The 21,475-nt window shown below is 40.2% G+C and overlaps 1 protein-coding gene across 7 annotated transcripts in view; it reads left to right on the top strand.

The window, feature by feature from the left end:
- Positions 1-21,475, top strand: part of SOX5 (SRY-box transcription factor 5) — a 1,177,820-nt gene that overhangs the window by 168,997 nt on the left and 987,348 nt on the right. The window lies entirely within an intron of this gene.

The following is a 21,475-nucleotide window of genomic DNA, read 5'->3' as shown; positions in this document are numbered from 1 at the left end:
TAGCAAAGATTGAGGGCAGGAGGAGAAGGGGGGCAACAGAGTATGAGATGGTTGGATGGCATCATCGACTCAGTGGATATGAGTTTGAGCAAACTCTAAGAGATAGTGAAGGACAGGGAAGGCTGGCGTGCTGCCGTCCATGCAGTTGCAAAGAGATGGACATGACTGAGCAACTGAACAACCCTGTTAAAATATTTTGAACAGCACAGCTTAGGAAATCAATCTAAACACAATTTACATTTTTTTTCCTGTTGTTTCTTTAAAATGCACTGGGAAAAGGGAAGTGGATATTCTCTTGCCTTTGGATGAAATTTAGGCCTCAAGTAGGCTCCATACCTAGTAAGATTACTCTTAGATTTAAAAAATTTATATCTACATTTTAAATCACAAACATTGTCTACATTCAGAAATTAGAATGGTCCGATCTCAGGCTATAATAGTAGCTTGCAAGTTCATTTAATATCAAATCATCTCTCATCCCCTCTCTGAGGTCCATATTTGGATTGGGCTCTTGCAGAGGGAGAGGGTGTGCTGTTTTCTTTCTCTATCTGTCACCTCCTCCCCCATTTGCTGGCTGCTATCGCTAAATCCTAAGGGATTGAAACAAGGGAAAGAAAAGGAAATGAGTGGCTTAGCGATGTTTTTTATGTGAACAGGTACCATGTTAACCTGTCTCCAGCTTTCAGGGCCTGGCAGATGTTTAAAACTGAGAGTCATTTGGCTACTCTGGGGGGACTTTGGTGGCTCCCCTGTTGGTCCATTTGTCTTTAACTCTCCTGGCTTGGACAGGGCTTCTCCTGTAGCTGTCCACTCCCTACTCATCTCCTGGTTTTCGGCTAGTCCAGCCCACATGAACTCATGTTGAGTATATAAAGAATACTTCCAGGCGGCCATCTTGGGCTTCAGGCTGGCTCTGTCACCCTCGGCTCACACCTGCATCACGAAAACACACATCTCGTGAACCTCCAAGGGCTGAAGGGTACTTCTCAAATTACTGAGCCGTTCCTTACCTCCTCCTTGTCCTCGAGATTCCCAAGGTGGGAGCCAGTCTGCAATCTGTCAGGTTTCCTAAGCTCCAGGGGGCACATCCATGCTATCTAAACTGTTCTTTTGAGGCCTCCCTAAAGACCTGAGAGAGAAAATAGCCCCTTCTAGCCCCCCTGCTTCAGTGAGGTGGGGCTTGGCACAGGGCAGCAGCTCAATCCAAGAACCATTCCATAATGCTTCTCCTCACCTCTGTCCTTTTGATCCTTTATGTTGTCTTGTTGGGTTTTAGAGCCATCCAACCTGTTCTTCCCAGTGTTAAAGAACTTGCCTGCCGATGCAGGAGACAAAAGAGATCTCAGAAGATCCCCTGGAGGAGGGCGTGGCAACCCGTTTCAGTGTTCTTGCCTGGGAAATCCCATGAACAGAGGAGCCTAGCAGTCCATAGGGTTGCAAAGAGTTGGACATGACTGAAATGACTTACTACGCATGCAGCCAGTTCTTAGGACTTTAAAAAAATTTTTGGTTTTGGTCTAGCCCTTTTCTTTGGAATTTCATGCCTGTTCAATGAAGGTGCCTTAATTGAATCTCCTAGTTTAACATCTGATCATTTAAGCTCCACTAGGTGTGATCACTGACCTAGAGCCAGACATCCTGGAATGTGAAGTCAAGTGGGCCTTAGAAAGCATCAGTACGAACAAAGCTAGTGGAGGTGATGGAATTCCAGTTGAGCTGTTCCAGGTCCTGAAAGATGATGCTGTGAAAGTGCTGCTCTCAATATGCCAGCAAATTTGGAAAACTCAGCAGTGGCCACAGGACTGGAAAAGGTCAGTTTTCATTCGAATCCCAAAGAAAGGCAATGCCAAAGAATGCTCAAACTACCGCACAATTCCACTCATCTCACACGCTAGTAAGATAATGCTTAAAATTCTCCAAGCCAGGCTTCAGCAATATGTGAACTGTGAACTTCCTGATGTTCAAGCGGGTTTTAGAAAAGGCAGAGGAACCAGAGATTAAATTGCCAACATCCGCTGGATCATGGACAAAGCAAGAGAGTTCCAGAAAAACATCTATTTCTGCTTTATTGACTATGCCAAAGCCTTTGACTATGTGGATCACAATAAACTGTGGACAATTCTGAAAGAGATGGGAATACCAGACCACCTGATCTGCCTCTTGAGAAATTTGTATGCAGGTCAGGAAGCAACAGTTAGAACTGGACATAGAACAACAGACTGGTTCCAAATAGGAAAAGGAGTTCGTCAAGGCTGTATATTGTCACCCTGTTTATTTAACTTATATGCAGAGTACATCATGAGAAACGCTGGACTGGAAGAAACACAAGCTGGAATCAAGATTGCCGGGAGAAATATCAATAACCTCAAATATGCAGATGACACCACCCTTATGGCAGAAAGTGAAGAGGAACTAAAAAGCCTCTTGATGAAGGTGAAAGTGGAGAGTGAAAAGTTGGCTTAAAGCTCAACATTCAGGAAACGAAGATCATGGCATCCCGTCCCATCACTTCATGGGAAATAGATGGGGAAACAGTGGAAACAGTGTCAGACTTTATTTTTTTGGGCTCCAAAATCACTACGGATGGTGACTGCATCCATGAAATTAAAAGACGCTTACTCCTTGGAAGGAAAGTTGTGATCAACCTAGATAGCATATTCAAAAGCAGAGACATTACTTTGCCAACAAAGGTTCGTCTAGTCAAGGCCATGGTTTTTCCTGTGGTCATGTATGGATGTGAGTGTTGGACTTTGAAGAAAGCTAGCGCTGAAGAATTGATGCTTTTGAACTGTGGTGTTGGAGAAGACTCTTGAGAGTCCCTTGGACTGCAAGGAGATCTAACCAGTCCATTCTGAAGGAGATCAGCCCTGGGATTTCTTTGGAAGGAATGATGCTGAAGCTGAAACTCCAGTGCTTTGGCAACCTCATGCCAAGAGTTGACTCATTGGAAAAGACTCTGATGCTGGGAGGGATTGGGGGCAGGAGGAGAAGGGGACGACAGAGGATGAGATGGCTGGATGGCATCACTGACTCGATGGACATGAGTCTGAGTGAACTCCGGGAGTTGGTGATGGACAGGGAGGCCTGGCGTGCTGCGATTCATAGGGTCACAAAGAGTTGGACATGACTGAGTGAGTGATCTGATCTCATCTGAGGAAGAGTTAGAGGCTTCCCTGGTGGCTCAGTGGTAAAGACTCTACCTGCAATGCAGAAGACCCAGGTTCGATCACTGGGTCATGAAGATCCCCTGCAGGAGGACATGCAAGCCACTCTAGTACTCTTGCCTAGAGAATCCCATGGACGGAGGAGCCTGGTGCGCTGTAGTCTGTATGGTCCCACAGAATCAGACACAACTGAAGCGACTAGGCAGCAGCAGGAAGAGTGAGAGTGGTTGGGGGAGGGATAAAGGTTTAGCCACCCCAGTGGCAGTTTGCTTTGAGATTCACTAATATCTGTACATGGCTTGACTACCTTATCTTCCACTCAAAAGTATCTAAATATGATTTTACCTCAGTAAATAGGAGGATCTCTTTTAAGTCTATTTTCAATGCATGAGAGTCATTCTAATTTCTCAGTCTTAGACTTTTGAAACTCAAAATTCAGTAATTGACACCCCTATATCCCCCATGCTTCCCTCCTCTGCCAACAATTTTCTTTTCTTTTTTTAAAAAAAATTTTTATTAGAATATAGTTGCTTTACAATGCTGTGTTAGTTTCTGCTGTACAGCAAAGTAAATCAGCTGTATATATATATATATATCCCCTCCTTTTCAGATATCCTTCTCATTTAGATAAGATAGAGCAGTGAGTAGAGTTTTATTGCTCTACAGTAGGTTCTCATTAGTTTTCTATTTTATACATTGTGTGAAATAGATAGTAGTGTGTGTGTATGTATGTGTGTGTGTATATGTGTGTGTGTGTGTGTGTGTGTGTGTGTATATGTCAATCCTAATCTCCCAGTTCTTGCCAATAATTTAGCAACTTGTCTGACTGAATGGAGAAAGAAGTAAGATTCAAGGAAATGAAATACCTCAAATGTTACATCCTGTGTGATAAAAAATATTGCCTACCCTTTTTTGAATATCTGTGTTGTGGGTTTAAATGCATATAATGGCACTGCATCCTTTATAGTAAGGATTTAACATTTGAGGAAGCTAGCTGTTGTAGTTTAGTTTAGCTGTATAAAACCAGTTATATAGGATTGGGTTTCCCTGGTGGCTCAGTTGGTAAAGAATTTGCCTGCAATGCAGGAGACCTAGGTTCATTCCCTGGGTAGGGAATATCCCCTGGAGAAGCTAGCTTTCTTCACAGTCCAACACTCACATCCATACATGAACACTGGAAAAACCATAGCCTTGACTAGACAGACCTTTGTTGGCAAAGAATTAGCCAATATCAAAAGTAGGCAAAATATCTAGCAGTTGAATCCAGTATTGTATACAAAAAATATGCACCATGATCAAACAGGATTTATCCCAAATATGCAACTGTCATTCATCATTCAAAAATCAATTGCTATAGTCTATCATATTAATAGCTAAAGAAAAAAAATCTAATCATGTATGGATGTGAGAGTTGGACTATAAAGAAAGCTGAGTGCAGAAGAATTGATGCTTTTAAACTGTGGTCTGGGAGAAGATTCTTGAGAGTCCCTTGGACTGCAAGGAGATCCAACCAGTCCATCCTAAAGGAGATCAGTCCTGGGTGTTCATTGAAGGACTGATGTTGAAGCTGAAACTCCAGTCCTTTGGTCACCTGATGCGAAGAGCTGACTCATTTGAAATGACACTGATGCTGTGAAAGATTGAGGGCAGGAGGAGAAGGGGACGACAGAGGACAAGATGGTTGGATGGCATCACCAACTCAATGGACATGGGTTTGAGTAGACTCTGGCAGTTGGTGATGGATAGCGAGGCCTGCCGTGCTGTGGTTCATGGGGTCACAAAGAGTTGGACACGACTGAATGACTGAACTGAACTGAAAGAAGAAGAATCATATTATTATAATAATAGATAAGAAAAGCATTATCACATAATCCAACATGCATTCATGATAAACTTTCAAGCATCTAGGAATAGAGAAACCTACAGTTAAAAGCATACACCATGATGAGAAACTAGATTCCTTCTCCTGTCACTCTGGGATATGACAGTGATGTCTCCTCTTACCACTCCTATTCAACATCATACTGGAAATTCCTAGCTAATATATTAAGAGAAGAAAAAATATGTATGTATACACACAGATGGGGAAGGGGCTTCCCTTGTGGCTCAGCTGGTAAAGAATCCGCCTGCAATGTGGGAAACCTAGTTTGATCCCTGGGTTGGGAAGATCCCCTGGAAAAGGGAAAGGCTGCCCACTCCAATATTCTGGCCTGGAGAATTCCATGGACTGTATAGGCCATGGAGTCGCAAAGAGTTTGACGTGACTGAGCGACTTCACTTCTTGGATAGGGAAAGAGAAAAATGAAACTGTTGACAGGCTACATAATTGTCTATGTAGAAAATTCAAAATAATTTATAAAAAGACTCCTGGATAAGAATTGCTTCTACATTAGACTAAAATACAAAAGTAAATCGATTTCCCATATACCACATGAACAAATGGAATTTGAAATTAAAAACACAGGATCATTTATATTACCTAAACTACAGAGGTAGAGAAAGGAGAAACAAAGGGAAGAATGAATACATGGAACACGGGGTTTTTATGGCAGTTAAGCTTTATCATATCATACATGATACTCCAAAATCACTGCAGATGGTGACTGCATCCATGAAATTAAAAGATGCTTACTCCTTGGAAGGAAAGTTATGACCAACCTAGACAGCATATTCAAAAGCAGAGACATTACTTTGCCAACAAAGGTTCGTCTAGTCAAGGCTTTGGTTTTTCCTGTGGTCATGTATGGATGTGAGAGTTGGACTGTGAAGAAGGCTGAGCGCCGAAGAATTGATGCTTTTGAACTGTGGTGTTGGAGAAGACTCTTGAGAGTCCCTTGGACTGCAAGGAGATCCAACCAGTCCATTCTGAAGGAGATCAGCCCTGGGATTTCTTTGGAAGGAATGATGCTAAAGCTGAAACTCCAGTACTTTGGCCACCTCTTGCGAAGAGTTGACTCATTGAAAAAGACTCTGATGCTGGGAGGGATTGGGGGCAGGAGGAGAAGGGGAAGACAGAGGATGAGATGGCTGGATGGCATCACTGACTCGATGGACGTGAGTCTCAGTGAACTCCGGGAGTTGGTGATGGATAGGGAAGCCTGGCGTGCTGCGATTCATGGGGTCGCAAAGAGTCGGATACGACTGAGCCACTGAACTGAACTGAACTGAATGCTAGCATCATAGAATGAGTTTGGAAGTGTTCCCTATGATTCTGTTTTGTGGATCAGTTAGTACAGAATTAGTATCACTGGGACATTTAAAAGTAGATCATTGCATATATAATTAGTTATGCAAAGATGAGGTCATTAGTCTGGGCCCGAATCCTATATAGGATCTTCCTAACCCAGGGATCAAATCCAGGTCTCTTGCATTGCAGGTGGATTCTTTACCAGCTGAGCCACCAGAGAAGTACAAATAATTAATTTAGTCAGTAAATTGTGCCCAACTCTTATGACCCCATGGACTGTAGCACACCAGGCTCTTCTGTCCATGGGATGTACCAAGCAAGGGTACTATAGTGGGTGCCATGGGGCTTCTGAGCGATTGAACTGAATTGAACATGATACTGTAATGGTGGAGACATGCCATTCTGTATTTGTCAAAGTACACAGAGGCGTGCAACACAAAAGAAGAACTCAAATGTAAACAATGGACTTTAGTTAATAATCATTTCAGTATTGGTTCATCAACTGTGGAAAAAAAAAAGTATCATACCAGTGTAAGATGTTAATAACAGGGTAAACTGAGGGTGGGGAGAAGGGAGTATTTGAGAACTTTTTATGTTTTTTTTCAATTTTTTCATAAACCTAAGACAGAAATAAAGTCTGTTAATGAGAAAAATAATAGTGTTTAAAAAATAAAAAGAAAAAAAAAAGGGCAAACAAATGTCAGACTGAGATACCTGGAGTTAGGACTTTATCATGTGAATTTGGAGTGGAGGGGGGCACCATTCAGCCCATAACACTAGGGTTCAAAGAGGTTCAATAACTTGAAAGTCACACAGCCCTTGAAATGCCATTGTGGAGATTCCACGCCATGACATTGTGACTCTCTAGCTGAGTTCTTTCTGCTGTACCACAGTTCATCTCAGGCAACTTTTGCACGCAGTCCTCTGCAAAGAGGAGAATGCTAGTTTTCCTTTAAACAACCCATCAGATTGGCTGGGGCATGGATCCACCCAAAGAAGGAGCTCAGACTAAGACATAGGTCAAACTCTCTCATGAACTTGTAATAACCTTACAGCTTACACAAAGGAGTAACTTTACACTTTATACCTTACACAAAGGAACAGGTTTGTGAAGAGGTTCAATCTAAAACTGTAATACTCTGGACTAGAAAATGAATTTGTACTTGAACTAGAGGTATAGATTGTGAAGAATTCACCTGGATCTGGAACTACTAAAAGGGTGTCAGTGTGAGTTTGGTGATGTTATTCCTGTGACCTGTGGTTTGCAGTTTGTGTTCTTGACCTGTATTCGTATCTACATATGCCACGTGTACGTGGTCTGTTTCATGTAGAGCATAGTTAAACAGTGTGTAATAAAGCAACATATTTAGATCATGCAAAAGAAAATGAATAAAATGTTTGCTCTGAAGTTCCTGCAGGCATTTACTGGATAATGATAATGATAGCTTTACTAAAATATATTCAACTTCAATGAGGGTTATATTTAGGAAAATTATCAGATTGTTTTGGATATTTTCCTTATAAAAACAATTCTTTAGTGCATCTTATGTGGAAGATAGGAATTATAATAGTGATTCGGAAATGTGTCTTCATGAATATGAACATAATTTGAGTCTTGTAGTATTTAGAGCTGTTTTATTCCAGATGGCAAAACATTTTTATTATTCCTTTCCGTTAGTGCTTGAAATATATACCTATGGAAATAAGTCCATTTTAAGATTTTTCTTGCCAAAACTCTAATAGATGCTCACTTACTGAGAAATATGTGTACTGAGAAATATTTAAGAAAAATATGCTTTAATGAAGCTGCACTAATGATACTTATTTAGCTAATTGTTTATAGGAATCTAAACATTATTTCAAGTAAGGTAGACTGTTGGCCCTCTAAATAAGCCTGGCACAGGTGTGCAAAGAATTAAGAGAATTAGATACTAGATCTAATGAAAATCAGAAGAAACCTCTAATAAAAATTTTATTTTATATTTATATTTTATTTATTTATTTTATTTTAAACAAATATAGCCAAATAGCAAAAATGTTTTAAAATGAGGGTAAAAAATTACTAACAATACCAATAACCACAATGAATAATAGTAACCTTTTAGTATATTTGCTTCTCTTCCTTTTCTATTCATTTGTTCAGCTGAGGATTACTGAGTGCTTAATGCAGGCACTTGGGAAATAAAGATGGCTAGGCCAAGGGTTCCACCTTGAAGGAGACTGTAATTTATTAGGGAAAACAGACCATGATAAGTCCTTGTAATGTGTGCTAAGTACAAAGCTGGAGGAGAATGGGCCAAAGAAATTGCTTTCAACTCTAGTTTCAGATTTGTAAAGAATTTTAACAGAAAAAAAGAAGAAATCTTTTAGCCAGAAAAGAGAAGAAAATACATTACAGTTAGAGGCAGGAACATTTGCTAAGGTATGGTATGACTGAAATACCATCATAAGGAACTGTAAATAATGCAGCATGTCTAGAAAATGAAGTTGGAGAAGTAGGTGGAGGTGATATCATGGAGTGCTTTGTACTAATTATCCTTTTGGCAAGAAGGGTTTACAAATGGGGCAGGAATATGTTTAGAATTGCATTTTAGAAAAATTGATTATCAGCAATATGATGGGATGGGTGGCTTAGAAATTGCAAGCTTCAAGAACTAAGTGTTTGGTAAGGGGTCAGATATACCAAAAAGCTTCAAAAAAAAAGAAAAAAAACCCACCTGGCTTGCAAGGACCTCTAGCAGTTTTGGTGGAGACTCCAAAATGTATTCTTGTGGTCCTGTGTTTTCATAAAATTTGCCAAAAGTATGAGCTTTTAGCTTCAGCTGATTACGAGCACTTCTATTTCTATATTACTACCCCTCTGTTAAACCTCTCTCATAGAAGCATTGGTGACACACCTTTTGCATTTACAGATTTACCTTCTTTTTCTTTAAAGGGTCCCCAAATTGTATAAGCTTAGATCTCATTTTCCAGATCTAGTCCCAAGATGATACTGCAGGAATCCAGAAGAGGATAGCAAGTTCTTAAACCAACATAGTAGCTGTAGAGATGAAGTAGAAAAGATGTGGAAGACTAAGGGGCGGAAATTATCGGCTCCTAGTGTGCAGGAAAGAATAGGGCCAAGATTTCTCCCTGCTATAACTTGATGGATAGTCGGGGTATTGATAAGAAAAAAAATGGTAACATCATGTCACAGTTGCAAGTAATGGTTTATTGAACATCTTTATGTATGTTTTCATATTTTTGAATTCACAAAAGTTTATTTACCATATCAAATTGTGTAAGTATTTTAATGCATTTTGTTATCTGTTACTAGATAGACTTTCCAGATAGACTGTGCCATCCAACACTGCTATAGCTGATATAGAAATGGATTTTTTGGTCTTCACTTCCACTAACATTGGACATTATAATTTTATTTTTTTTGAAACTAAATTATAGGGTAAAATCAGTGCTTCTTTTTCATTTTACTATGAAGATGAGATAAATGTGATCTGTAATTGTGAACTCTCCATAGAAGTCTACTTTTCAGGGGTAGTTATTGTGGTCTTTTCCTGGTAATGATTTAGGGAGCATTAGGAGGTAGTTGGGAGGGTCAGGAAGATCCCATCGAGGAGAAAATGCCAACCCATTCCAGTATTCTCGCCTAAAAATACCCATGCTTAGAGTAGCCTAGCAGGCCATAGTCCAAAGGGTCACAAAGAGTGGGACGTGACTGAGCAACTAAGCACACACACAGGAGATAGTTGTAAGTCTTTTATGAGAGTAGTTATAATACGTGCTGCGATTCATGGGGCCACAAAGAGTCGGATGCAACTGAGCGACTGAACTGAACTGAACTGATACTATGCACTCTAAATGCATGCATACATACCCATGTTATAAGAGCTGGAATAGATGAGGCTAAAACAATTTTGTAGATTAGATTGTTTTAGATAGACTAAGTATCTGCAAGCCTTTTCTTATAAGGACCAGATAGTAAATATTCTATATTTTTAGGCTAGCAGGTGAAATTGAGGATATTATGTAACCTCTTTAAGAGCAGGAAAAATTTTTTCCAAAAATATTTTATTGACATAGTTCAAAATACAATGATTGAGTAAACTTTTAATATAGAAGTATAATAATGAGAAAAACTGTATTTGTTTTTGAGAGCAGAGGCATTGCACCTAGTCGCAGTTTAGTGGTAATGTTCTCTGTCATCAAATTGATTATAAATGTTCTTTCATTAAACCATTCTTATTTCAAAGTTAGTGAGCTTGATTTGGATCACAGGCCATACTCCTGGTTTAGACAATGACATTTGTGTCATTTTTCAGTTCAGTTCAGTCGCTCAGTTGTGTCTGACTGTTTGCAACCTCATGAATCACAGCAGGCCAGGCCTCCCTATCCATCACCAACTCCCGGAGTTCACTCAAACTCACGTCCGTCGAGTCGGTGATGCCATCCAGCCATCTCATCCTCTGTCGTCCCCTTTTCCTCCTGCCCCCAATCCCTCCCAGCATCAGAGTCTTTAGGCTTTGTTAAAATATTTTGTCTGATAATAAGTTTCATGTCTGTTGCATATGTTATTTGAACCTCTGGAAATTTACAACTTAGAAAAACTCATCAAAATGCACGCACGTGTGTGTGTGTGTTACATGTGAATGGGTTGGCTGTTTTTTTCTTTATAGCAAATGGAAGTTAGGATATATCTGGGTAGCCATACTATTGCAATGAAGCATTTTGTCTGTTTAGATTAAGATACCAGAGAAGTGAAACAGGAAACTAGACTTGGCAGGTACAAATTTGGTCTGTTGGTATATGTATTGGAATGACTTTGAATGTTCCCTGTTGTTGACTTTGAGTTGACTATAATTTGTACTGTTCATTAACATCTGCTTCTTCTAACCTTTGAGAGTTTGTGCTTTGGTTTTAGCTTTGCTATTCTTCAGCAACTTTCTAAAAACGTCTTAATTCTTCTTCTACCCTCCCTCAAAAACTTGATGTCTTGAAATATATATTTTTTTAATTCACATTTCATTTGCTAAGAATTTTGTGGCAGGGCCACCCAGTTCCTATGGTTTCAAGAAAATAGAGGAGGAGGAAGGAAGAAAAGAAAACTAGAAAGGCATCGAAGTTTGAAAAGCTAACAAGCCGATCATTTCACCCACTTTAAAGATTGGGGCATCCATCTCAAAAGTTTCAAATGGGATTTGGTTCCTAAATCTAAGATCAATTTTCCCTTAAACTCTTAATGAATAGTTTGAGGAGTCTGTGAAAACTTTAGTTAAGTTTAGTTGCTTTAATGAACATGCTGAGTTATGCATTGGATTTAAGAATTGATCATTGGACTCCAAGTTTATGTTTTATCTTTTTAGTCAATGTGAGTGTGCAGAATTAGTATCTTTCTAATGCATATTCAAAGATAATTCAAATGAATGAACTCACTATGAAAACCTTATATTAAAAATATAGAAACCTTTTTTAATATTATGAGTACATAGAATGTTTTGATTTAATATTTTGTTTAATGGAAAAATATGCTGTAACTGTTTATATAACACACATAAGGTGTTTGCAGTTTTTAGAGATAATGTGTTATAAGATTGCAATTTGTACGTTTCTGAGAGTCAGCAGAGGAGAAAATTCTATCAAAATTAAATTTTGGAATTGCTTTCTTCTCTTATTTAATTCCATAGGCTTTTTGGAAAACAGAGTTCCAAATGTGCATCTCCTCAGTTTTCCTGCCAGTGGCTAACTCAGCATGCTCTTCTCAACAGCTATCTTGTTTTTTAGCAGCTGAAATGTGTGGCAATTAAAAAATTTTTTTTTGTTTAATGCCACATTTTGTTTATACTTTAGACGCAGAAGGTCTTTGTTTTTTTAGAAAATTGGTACTAACAGTTTTATAATTCCAAAAACAAAATTTTCTCCAAATACCATTCTCTTGTATTTTTTTGAATTCTTCAATTATTGTTAATTACCAATTGGACTCTATGTCTTAAAATAAGATTCCTTTAATAGATACTTATAATTACAATTATTGACAAATATCTGATATTTATTATTTTAAAAATTTGTTCAATCAGAAAAGAACTAAATTATTTCACTAGAGGGAAAACTAAGCTTCAGGGCCCTTCATTCCTGTGAGTTCTTTCCCAGGCTTGGAGATGCTGTATAGGCCATGTATTCAAAGAACCATATATTTTGTAAAATTTGCAATCTAAGCTATTTTCACTGCAATCGTTTATGACCAGTGCCTTCACTTTAACCTCCCCCCATTCCTTTTCTGTTTTGTGAAGGCATTGGAGAGATAACGGCTTTATTTTGGTGGTGGTGTTAGTCACTCAGTCGTGTCCAACTATTTGCAACCCCATAGACTGTAGCCTGCCAGGCTAATCTGTCCATGGAATTCTCTAGGCAAGAATCCTGGAGTGGGTTGCCATTTCCTTCTCCAAGGTGGTGGTAGTGGGGGTCTACCAAAGGGGGATCAAGCTGGTGATACAGTGATTTTAAATTAAATGGGACATAGTTATGTTACTCTTCCATGTATAGTGACATTATTGATGATGTTCCACTTTGCCAATTTGCTGGAGCCATGTGACACACAAGTAAGGAAACAGAGGCCGTATTATCCTATGGACATGTTCTACAGTCCTGACATCTACTGTAACTAGATTTGAAACGTACAGAGCCAGAAGCTACCCTATGGAGAACCTTTCTTGTTACTAGATGTATAATGTTATAAACAGTTTGGATTTTGGTTTGTTTCAATGCTTAGTCACAATAGAAGTTCTCTCCTGTTAGGAATTTAATGACTAATGCAGTTCATAGTATTGTTAATGCACTGTGTAATTTTTCTTTTTTGATGAATATTGCATAAGTAGAATTTCTCAAATATCTGCGTTTTTAGGGTACAAACTTATAGCAGTAATATAGGCAGCAAGCATCTTGCATTATGCGGTTGCATGTTTTCTGAATCACAATTATGAATAGTTAAAAATACAATTTAAAGGACTACCCTGGGGGTACAGTGGTTAAGACTCTGTGCTTCCAATACAAGGGGTGCAGGTTTGATCCTGGTCAGGGGACTGAGATCCCACATGCTTCTCAGCAAATAAGTAAATAAGTAAAAGAAAATTCAATAAGAATTTAAAGATAAAATTTAAGTAAGCACACTAGATAAAAGAATGGATTATCTTTCCATTTTCTCTATAGAAAGTAATATTTACAAAGAGGCAATCAGAATATGCAGCTAACAACTGTGGGAGAGAAAAGTATTAGAGAAATACAGTCAGGGAGTTAATTAATATGAGTATTATGTGTTTTCTCCCCAGATTTTGTGATGTTTGTGATACATCTCAGCGTTTTCAAGTACTAATTTGTTAGGATTTTTCCATTGTAACTAAATATTCACTTTCATGTTAAACATTTCAATTTGTTTTCTCTTTCTAAAATCACATAAGCTTTCAGGCTCCAGAAAACCTGGATCTACAGAATAATTATCAAATATTTAGATACCATGAAGTTTAAAGTGACTGTTAGCCCAGCACAGAGCCTAGTGTGTATTTATCCTTCACTGTGTTTTTGGAGTTGAGTCAGATTCCATAGTAGCAATTAGTTAATTCTGTTCATTGATGACTGGTACTTTATATGAACATAAAGTAATATCAGTAAGTTGTAGCTAGGAAGAATTTCTATTCTCCCAGGATCTTGAAATGATGGTCATTCACTTTAAAAGCATTTTCTTATGGGTGAAAAACTTAACCAGAGACTTGATATAGGAAAATGATATTTACTGTATCATGTCCCTCAACCACCTTTTCTGATTTAAGTTGTGCAGAAAAGGAAGGATGGAGGAGGAGGAAGGAGAATGTGTAAGGACAGGAAGAGAGAGAGGGAGGGAAGGAGAGATGGGGAGAGGGAGAAAAAAGCTGATTTTTTTGGTTGGGCTGAATTATTCTGTAATGGTGGGAGAGTCTCTAAACAGATGCCTTAAATTCTAAAAAATGGCCAGGACACAATCAGCACTCCCAGGAAAGTAGCAAAGTGTTATTAAGACTCTCTATTCACAAGTCCTTCCAAATAGTACATTTCAAACAATAATTTATGTAGCTAGGGCATTGGTTCGGAGAAGGCAATGGCACCCCACTCCAGTACTCTTGCCTGGAAAATCCCATGGGCAGAGGAGCCTGGTAGGCTGCAGTCCATGGGGTCACTAAGAGTCAGACAAGACTGAGTGACTTCACTTTCACTTTTCACTTTCATGCATTGGAGAAGGAAATGGCAACCCACTCCAGTGTTCTTGCCTGGAGAATCTCAGGGACGGGGGAGCCTGGTGGGCTGCCGTCTATGGGGTCTCACAGAGTCGGACACGACTGAAGTGACCTAGCAGCAGCAGCAGCAGGGCCTTGGTTTAGGGATGATGCTGGTGTCTACCTGTGTTTTCAACAGCTCCTTGTCTCAGGGCAGTACTTAACATGTTCCCAGGACTTAAAGCCCAACATCTTCTCTTGGTAAACACATTATTTCATTTTAACAGTTTAGCTGACTCAAAAAAAGAAAACCTGGTGTCCTAAGCATCTCAGTGCTCACCCATTTCCCAGTTGTAACTGGAAATTTACACTCCGTGCACATACATCCCCCTTTGAAAGCATTCATTTGGGACACCCAAATGGACAGGAGTTCATCACGATGCGTCCAGGGGTGACTGTGCCTACCTATTGCACTAGATTACTTCTAGGTGTGTTGATGGATGACCTAAGATATGTTAGCTGGAGAGTGTGTGAGTGAGTCGGGGGCTGCTATGCGCCAGCACCAACAGGGTTAACCAGACTTGCCAGCATGAACAATGGAAACCGGGCAGCTCTAAATGAAATGAGCTGAATATTTCATTCGGCCACTCAGCTGCCTGCTCCAATTGCCTCCTGTACTAAAATAAGAGCTTAATCTAAAGTGACAACAACATCAGTTTCTGTGTGCTCCAGTCACACTGAACATGACTTCCTTAACATAAACACTATTTACATGGACCGTCTGGATAGCGCAGGGAGTCAGGAGCGTGCCCAGCTAAGACACAGGGTACAATGAAGGACGAGAAGCAGGCAGCTGAGAATTAACATCCGCAAATGAAAGCCTGACCCTCAGAGGGCATGTCCCTGATACATTTTAAAATGAGAGAGCATTGCACCAGTAACCTTAGCCTTTGTAAAGACTATGCCATTTAAAATAAAATAGCACCTTTTCAGTTTAGACACTTAACCAAATGCATTATGTCTGACCCATTTTCCAACTTATGTGACATGAGAGGATGGATCCCTTGCTTGCAATTATTAGAATCTTTCAAACAATTGCAACCAATAATCTCCCTCTCTAGACTCCTTCTCATAGCAGCCTATACTTGTTTGAGATAAAGAGGGCATTTCGTTCGGTGAGGTCAGGCCAGACACAGATGGCAGGGGAGTGGGAGAGAGATGTGACCTTTGAACTGAAGGTTTGATGTCAGTGCTAGTGGTACCCAGGAAATGCCTGTTTGAAAGAGTGTTTCAGATTGAGAGTTCTAGAAGATTAGAAGCAGGAGTGTGACAAGGTACCAGCCTGTCAGGGTCCGCAAAATAACACAGGGTACTTCTTTCCAGCGCCCCAGAATAGGGAATGAGGGAGTAGCAGTTCTGAATACACATTATTGATAGTTTATTTCCATAAAGAGGATGCTATAGTGTTATTTCACATGCTAGGCACCCTCTGGGGCTTTTAAGGGTCACAAAATGTAGAAATATTTCACTTTAATCCTATTAGGATTATTGACAGTTAATGAAGTTCAGTGGTTTATCCAGCAGCTTCACAGATAAGGAAAGTAAGACCCAGAGAACTTGCTCATACACTTGACATCACACAGAAAAGTCAGAGTGCAAAAGGGAAAGAATTTTTTTTTTTTTTGCTGATCATTTCTACTTCCTTTGAGTCATCATTAATGCTCTCATCTCTAAAATGACTATTTTAAAATTTCCCTTGATTAAGCCTGCTAGAAGACTGATACCAGATACTGACTTGTGGCTTCTGGGTTCCAAAGACCTGAGGCTGCTGACAAGATGATAGTAGCTCTTTTTTTAAAAAATGGAAAAACCAATACAATATTGTAAAGTTAAAAAATAAAGTAAAATAAAATTAAAAATAAAATAAAATTCTAAAAATAAAAACACCCTCCAGTTATTGGAACTTCCCTGGGGATCCAGTGGTTGACTCTCCACTTGGAAGACTGCACTTCCAATGCAGGAATTATGGGTTTGATCCCTGGTTGGGGATCTAAGATCCCACATGCCACTCAGTGTGGGACCCCTCTCCCTCAAAAAAAAAAATCCAGTTCTGTGTTATCTGTTTTCATCCTCCAGTCTCTGTGCCTGAGTGAATATCCATGTAGTCTCCACCCCTGTAGTGGTACATTTTAGATAAAGCTCTTATTTATGGAAGAAGAAAGGGCCTGATGATTTAAAAACAAGTTTCATTTTAAGGAAAGGTACAGCGAGTGATGGGAAGAAAAGTGGGAGGATCATCAGTATCTAGTTGGCCTTAGTAGAATACTCATAATCAACAAGCCTTTACTGAGAATCCGTAAGATCATCAAGCTTTATTTTAGAGGAGAAAAGATTGTTTCTGACCTCTGGAAGCCCACTATCCAGTGAAAAACGTCTGTTGTAATTTGGAAAAAAATACTTTAGACTTCTATAGAAAGCCAGTAAGAATTCATGATGGTGGAAAAATAAAAATACTATTTTTGCTGTTTGCCGTAATGCACATTTACTGTGTTTACATAGTCATTTTTAACTTCAGGGAAATGTGAACAAGAGGACACCCTCTTGCTCATACCTTCATGGGCATTGATCAGCTCTTACAGGTACTTACTATTCCAGACGTGTCCACAAAAGACTTACACATGTTTTCTCAAGTCTGATTGGGTTATTGCCATTTGTATAAATGCCAATTGTACAGCTTGGTGAATGCCTTAATAAAATAGGTATGGCAACCCAATTTTGCCAAAGAAATTGGCACGGACAAAAGAGCCAATATCCGCTGGATCATCGAAAAAGCAAGAGAGTTCCAGAAAAAACGTCTATTTCTGCTTTATCGACTATGCCAAAGCCTTTGACTGTTTGGATCACAATAAACTGTGGAAAATTCTGAAAGAGATGGGGATACCAGATCACCTGACCTGCCTCTTGAGAAACCTGTATGCAGATCAGGAAGCAACAGTTAGAACTGGACATGAAACAACAGACTGGTTCCAAATAGGAAAAGGAGTATGTCAAGGCTGTATATTGTCACCCTGCTTATTTAACTTATATGCAGAGTACATCACGAGAAACGCTGGGCTGGAAGAAGCACATGCTGGAATCAAGATTGCCGGGAGAAATATCAATAACCTCAGATATTCAGATGACACCACCCTTACGGCAGAAAGTGAAGAGGAACTCAAAAGCCTCTTGATGAAAATGAAAGAGGAGAGTGAAAAGTTGGCTTAAAGCTCAACATTCAGAAAACCAAGATCATGGCATCTGGTCCCATCACTTCATGGGAAATAGATGGGGAAACAGTGGAAAGAGTGGCTGACTTTATATTTTGGGCTCCAAAATCACTGCAGATGGTGATTGCAGCCATGAAATTAAAAGACGCTTACTTCTTGGAAGGAAAGTTATGACCAACCTAGATAGCATATTAAAAAGCAGAGGAATCACTTTGTCAACACAGGTCCGTCTAGTCAAGGCTATAGTTTTTCCAGTGGTCGTGTATGGATGTGAGAGTTGGACTGTGAAGAAAGCTGAGCGCTTAAGAATTGATGCTTTTGAGCTGTGGTGTTGGAGAAGACTCTTGAGAGTCCCTTGGACTGCAAGGAGATCCAACCAGTCCATCCTAAAGGAGACCAACCAGTCCTGGGTGTTTATTGGAAGGACTGATGCTGAGGCTGAAACTCCAGTACTTTGGCCACCTCGTGCAAAGAGTTGACTCATTGGAAAAGACTCTGATGCTTGTAGGGATTGGGGGCAGGAGGAGAAGGGGACGACAGAGGATGAGATAGCTGGATGGCATCACCGACTCAATACACATGAGTTTGGGTGAACTCTGGGAATTGGCGATGGACAGGGAGGCCTGGCATGCTGCGATTCATGGGGTTGCAAGAGTCAGACGTGATTGAGTGACTGAACTGAGGAGCCTAGTGGGCTACAGACCATGGGGTCACAAAGATTTGGACACGACTTGGTGATTAAACAACATCACTACCCAATGCCTGAGAGCAGAGGAGAGGTAGGAATAACCACACCTGCCCTGGGCTCATCTCTTCAAATGTCAAGAACCTTCACATCTCTCCCCAGTAGTAGCCACTTCTTCTGTTTGGTTTCGACAGTCAACAGGTGTTGGCTGGGAATGGCAATGCCATTGGGGGAGGGAGGTGGTGGTTTAGTCGCTAAGTTGTGTCTGACTCTTGCAACCCCATGGACTGGGAACCTACCAGGTTCCTCTGTCCATAGGATTCTCAAGGCAAGAATACTAGAGTGAGTTTCCATTTCCTTCTCCAGAGGATCTTCCTGACCCAGGAATCGAACCCAGGTCTCCTGCATTGTAGGCAGATTCTTTACTGACTGAGTTACATGGGAGGAGGGAGGTGCCTACACAAATAAGGCTTGGGAGGCAGCCTCTGTGCAGATTATTGAAATCAGTAGAGTTTAGCAACAGTGAGTGGGAAGCTGATATGTACCTGGCATTCTCTGTCCTGTGTCTGGGGTTCGCTCAGCTATAGGAAGAGTCTTGATGACCTTCTTTTTTTCTTTCTCAGGTGAGAACAGGCTTGTCTTCTCTCGACAGACATTTCTCTGATGTTTCTACCCTTTTTTGTCACTTAGTGTGAAGGGGTATGGTTTGCCAGAAGAGTTGCAGGGTTTCCCTGGTTGTAAGTGATAAAACACACTTTGAAGAATTTCAGGACTCTAATGAGAAAATGCTTGGGCATAGATTCAGGCAGTCTGCCGTCTTCCATTTTCTTCCAGTTGCTGCTGCTAAGTCACTTCAGTCGTGTCCGACTCTGTGAGACCCCATAGATGGCAGCCCACTGGGCTTCCCTGTCCCTGGGATTCTCCAGGCAAGAACACTGGAGTGGGTTGCCATTTCCTTCTCCAATGCGTGAAAGTGAAAAGTGAAAGTGAAGTCGCTCAGTCGTGTCCGACTCTTGGAGACCCCATGGACTGCAGCCCACCAGGCTCCTCCATCCATGGGATTTTCCAGGCAAGAGTACTGGAGTGGGGTGCCATTTCTTCCAGTTACCTTTCCCCTAATGAATTAATGGTGGTCAGAGTCTGAGTTCTGAAATGCTATTGTGTATCATTAACTAAGCCACTCATAGTTTTATGTTTTCTCAGTGCAGGATGTTTTTAAGAATATTTTGCTATCCTTAACTTCATGTAAGTGCATGGAAAACATTGCCTGTAAAATTAATCATAAAAGCCCTTTCTTTCCTCCTTTGCTGTTTTCATTTGAAACTTTTAGGGTAAGATGTATTTATTGTATTGTATATGTTGCATTTGGGCTTCCAGGTGGTTTAGTAGGTGGAGAATCTGCCTGCAGTGTAGGAGTTGCAGGGGATGTGGCCTCAGTCCTTGGGTCAAGATCCCCTGGAGGAGGTCATGGCAGCCCAATCCAGTATTCTTGCCTGGAAAATTCCATAAACAGAGGATCCACGTGGACTGTAGTACATGGGGTCCCTGAGTCGGACAAGACTGAACATGTGTGCATATCTTGTGTTTGGTCTCACCGCTTCTTCTTTGAAGATGAGGCACAAAGTTTCTCTTATGCTACAATAGAAGACAGTATAATGTCATATTTTTTTTAAAAGAGAAGATTTTTGCCATTTTAGAATATAATCTCTACACTGAATGAAAATGATCATGTTTTCATGAAAACGATCATGTTTTAAAGCATTGTCCAGATACAAGATTATGGATGTCACAAGTTTCTTTTTAATTACTTAATGTCTTTATTGTAAGTTTTACATTTAATTACTAGCACAAGAATGAACTTTTCACATCTCATCATGTAAACATCTAGCTATTGGGGGAGGGGCAGGGGCAAGTAGTAGATTCAGTAGGGGGACTCTCAAGCTGTTTATCCTCCAAGCCCTTGACACACTGTCTCCTATAATATTGGGTTGTCTTTCTGTCATCTCCGACCCTGCTTGGCCAATGAATGCGTCCCATCGGCCAGACCACAACCCCAAAAGTCAGCATCGTGATTCTGCAGCAGCTGTTGCCGCAGAAGGTAAATGCCGTGCAGATATTGATGAGCTTGCTAATTTGTTTAGTAGACAGAATTTAGAATGGGGAACAGGATTTGTCTGCTAGCTGTCATCATCCATCAGCCCCAGGCTGCCCCAGGCAATGGGTTTGCTTTTTGCCAGCTTCTAATTTTGCTTTATTTTTCCTTAGCTTCAATCTACTTTATTCATTTATTATAATTGGGAGAGTGGTGGCTGAGATAGGGGAAAAAAATACTTATGGACCACACTGGAGATTGAAGGCTCTTGTGTGCTGTGGTTCCCTGATATCGGCGGCTTCAGACCAGACCTGTTGGTCTCTTGATTGATGGAGTTTGTGAACGAGGACTGTGCTGTCATGTGGGTATCTTGTAGCATAGTGTGATGGGAAGATTTACCAAAACTGCTCTCAGCCCTGCGTGTTTCTCCTGGTTTCTACCAAGATCAGAATTTATATTATTAGATTTGTTCCTTGGGGATTCTTATTCAATTTATTTAAAAAATGTGTTTTGGGGGCTCACTAGGTGTTGGTTATTATTACAGGCAGCTGATTGTGGATTGGTGAACAAGATAGAAAAAGCCCTGCTTCAAAAGTACTTAGATTCTAAAGGTGGAGATAGAAATAAACAAATAAATGTACAATACTTCAAGACAGTGATAAACTGAATGAAGGAAATACAGTAGAGTAGAGAGTAAGACTGAAAGTGTTATTGTAGATAAAGAGAGCAGGCAGAGTTCTCTGAGGAGATGACACGAGACCTGAGGGATGAGAAGTCATGTAAGGACATGTGGGGAGACTTTAGGGAGAGGAGATGGCAAAAGTAAGGTCCCAGAAGAGACACT

This window comes from Bos mutus, chromosome 5, assembly GCF_027580195.1.
Source record: "Bos mutus isolate GX-2022 chromosome 5, NWIPB_WYAK_1.1, whole genome shotgun sequence".
Classification (NCBI taxonomy): domain Eukaryota; kingdom Metazoa; phylum Chordata; class Mammalia; order Artiodactyla; family Bovidae; genus Bos; species Bos mutus.
Note: the sequence above shows the minus strand (reverse complement) of the source record. Positions and strands in the feature narration are given on the sequence as shown.